General features: G+C 47.5%; 1 long non-coding RNA gene across 1 annotated transcript in view; it reads right to left on the reverse strand.

Annotated features, from left to right (window-relative positions):
* Positions 1-2,051: 2,051 nt before the first annotated feature.
* LOC106813135 overlaps positions 2,052-2,966 on the reverse strand; it is a 4,035-nt gene continuing 3,120 nt past the window's right edge. Inside the window, exon 3 of the long non-coding RNA XR_001394432.1 lies at positions 2,052-2,063. This is a non-coding gene — a long non-coding RNA (uncharacterized LOC106813135). The remainder of the gene's footprint in view (positions 2,064-2,966) is intronic.

The following is a 2,966-nucleotide window of genomic DNA, read 5'->3' on the forward strand; positions in this document are numbered from 1 at the left end:
AAGCTCATAATGGCATTTGTGAATTTTGCTAATGACGTGGATCGGGATGCAGCATGACACGCCTATCCCTCGCCAACGACGGGAGTTTATACTGTACAGATGCCGTCAGTATAGTCAGGTCAATACTGGCGTAGCATTGGTGGGGCAGAAACTGTTAGCATAAAGTAGTTATGAACAGTGATGCAGACACATGGGGTTTATTTCACTCAACAACAAAACCATCTAGACGAAACCCGCCAACATTAGTATTGATCGTGCTGTCGGTCACACATTCTATCCAAACTAAGTCTATTTATAAATACACGAAAAGCTATGACGAGAATGTAACGACTACAGTATATATACCTACTACAGATTATATATACATATATATATTTAAACAAAATTGTAAATATAGATATCGATAATACTGCAGCGTTAGCTGAAGATAAGCTTGGAGTGTCGCAGGGTTAGGTTGTGATCAGATAAGATATATATTATAATATGTGTGTATATCCCGGGGGCACTCGCCTCGGAACGGGTAGGGGGTGTCTCCGGACGCTGAAAACCTGACCCTGTCGCAACCGTTTCACGAAACTAAAATAATACCCTTATCCCAATATACTGCACCTAAAGTATACCCTGTGTCTCCAGTAGTGCATATTTCGTGTTATGTCCTGTCCTTCAATATAGGCCGAATGACCAATATCTGCCTAATTGAACCAATATCTGCCTATATTGGGCCAATCTTGGCCTGGTGATTATACGCCCAATACTTGTTTCCATATTGTCCAATATGGCTTGATGTGTGTATCTAGATAACCCTGTGCAATAAGATGTTCGAAAAATATACCTGTGCAAAACTGATGCTGGGAAAATCTCCCTGTCCATGCGGCACGTCCAGTACTACCTTACAATGGGATGCGCCCCTCCCCCCGGGTGTAAATATATATTATATTGTAATATAGATTTGATAACCCTGCAGCGTTACCGAAGATGAGCATTGATGTCCGCAGCGTAGGTTGTGATCAATAAGTACGTCTAAAAAGTATACTGAATCCTGCTGCTACCGTATACATATATTGAACAGCCTATCTTATTATAGAAATACAATATTATGCAGACAATATATATATATATATATATATATATATTTATATTAATTTATAATGAGATACTATAATATATCATCTATAAAATATAATATTATAATTATATATATAAATATCTGAAAGGACAAGGAGGACGAGAGCTAGGTGGAAAGAGTAAAACACAGACGACGGAACCATTAAAGGTTAATGAAATAGATCGAATACACACACGCCCACAGCACGCACGCACGCGCGGAGCACGTGGCACGCACTACACACCGCTCACGCACGCTGCAACGAAACGCGCCGATTGCATACACACACTACGCGCACCACACCAGAACGCGTGCACGCACACGCACAGTACGCACGCACAGCACACACACACACCGCGCACACACACACACACATCGTGCAGCACGCACGAAAAGGACAAAAAAAAAGCCGCACGCACGCACGCACGCACGCACACACAACACACACACACACACACACACACAATACACGTATCTGTGTATCGAAATAGGGCTGTCAGAGAGTGAGTGCATTTACGTGACGTACTTCGAATAAGCTTTCTCCAGTAGTGCTGTCCAGAATTCATTCTGTTCGGCGGAATGCATAAAGACCAGTTCTCCACAGTAAGTCGGCAGTCTGTCGTCAACGATGACATCCACCCACGTTCCATACTGCCAGAACTACAACAATAACCCCTTGTTACTGTGACTATTACTGCTACCACTGCTGCTACTGCTGTTACTGCTGCTGCTGCTGCTACTGCTACTGATGATGCTAGTGGTGCTGCTGCTGCTGCTGCTACTGCTGCTGCTACTACTGCTACTGGTACTACTGCTGCTACTACCGCTGGTACTACTACTGCTACTGCCGCAGGTACTACTGCTGCTACTGCCGCTGGTACTACTGCTGCTACTACCGCAGGTACTACTGCTGCTACTGCCGCAGGTACTACTGCTGCTGCTGCCACTACTGCTGCCACTGATTCATCATCATTATCATGGAGTCACTGATCTGTGACTAATTTATACACGATAGGAGTTAAACTATTATGGCCGGCTCCCGTGGCCACCATTAAACCCTACAGACAACTCATTACATGTTTACAGCACCGATGATGATGATATTTAGTACAGGGCAGGGGTGAATGCGCTACAGCATTCCCCCTCTACGTAACCTGCACTTAATGTATGCATGTTTCCAATGAATCTAAATCACTATGCCGCCACACCTAGACCCTCATCCCCTTTATTCTTGTTCATACCTGTCACACATAGCCCTCACCCCCTTTATTCTTGCCCACACCTCCCACATCCAGCACATGCATCTTCCCCATCTGCCATCACCTCCAACACTCCTCCCACTGCACTCTCACCCATCTGCCCACACCTCCCTCCCTGCACCCTGTGTCTATGCTGCACTGGTCACACACCTCCCTCCCTGCACCCTGTGTCTACGCTGCACTGGTCACACACCTCCCTCCCTGCACCCTGTGTCTACGCTGCACTGATCACACACCTCCCTCCCTGCACCCTGTGTCTATGCTGCACTGGTCACACACCTCCCCCTCCCTGCACCCTGTGTCTACTCTGCACTGGTCCCACACCTCCCCCTCCCTGCACCCTGTGTCTATGCTGCACTGGTCACACACCGTCCCCCTCCCTGCACCCTGTGTCTATGCTGCACTGGTCACACACCTCCCCCTCCCTGCACCCTGTGTCTACGCTGCACTGATCACACACCTCCCCCTCCCTGCACCCTGTGTCTATGCTGCACTGGTCACACACCTCCCCTCCCTGCACCCTGTGGTCTACTCTGCACTGATCACACACCTCCCCCTCCCTGCACCCTGTGTCTATGCTGCACTGGTCACACACCTCCCCC

This window comes from Priapulus caudatus, unplaced genomic scaffold (assembly GCF_000485595.1).
Source record: "Priapulus caudatus unplaced genomic scaffold, Priapulus_caudatus-5.0.1 Scaffold729, whole genome shotgun sequence".
Taxonomy (NCBI): Eukaryota; Metazoa; Priapulida; class Priapulimorpha; order Priapulimorphida; family Priapulidae; genus Priapulus; species Priapulus caudatus.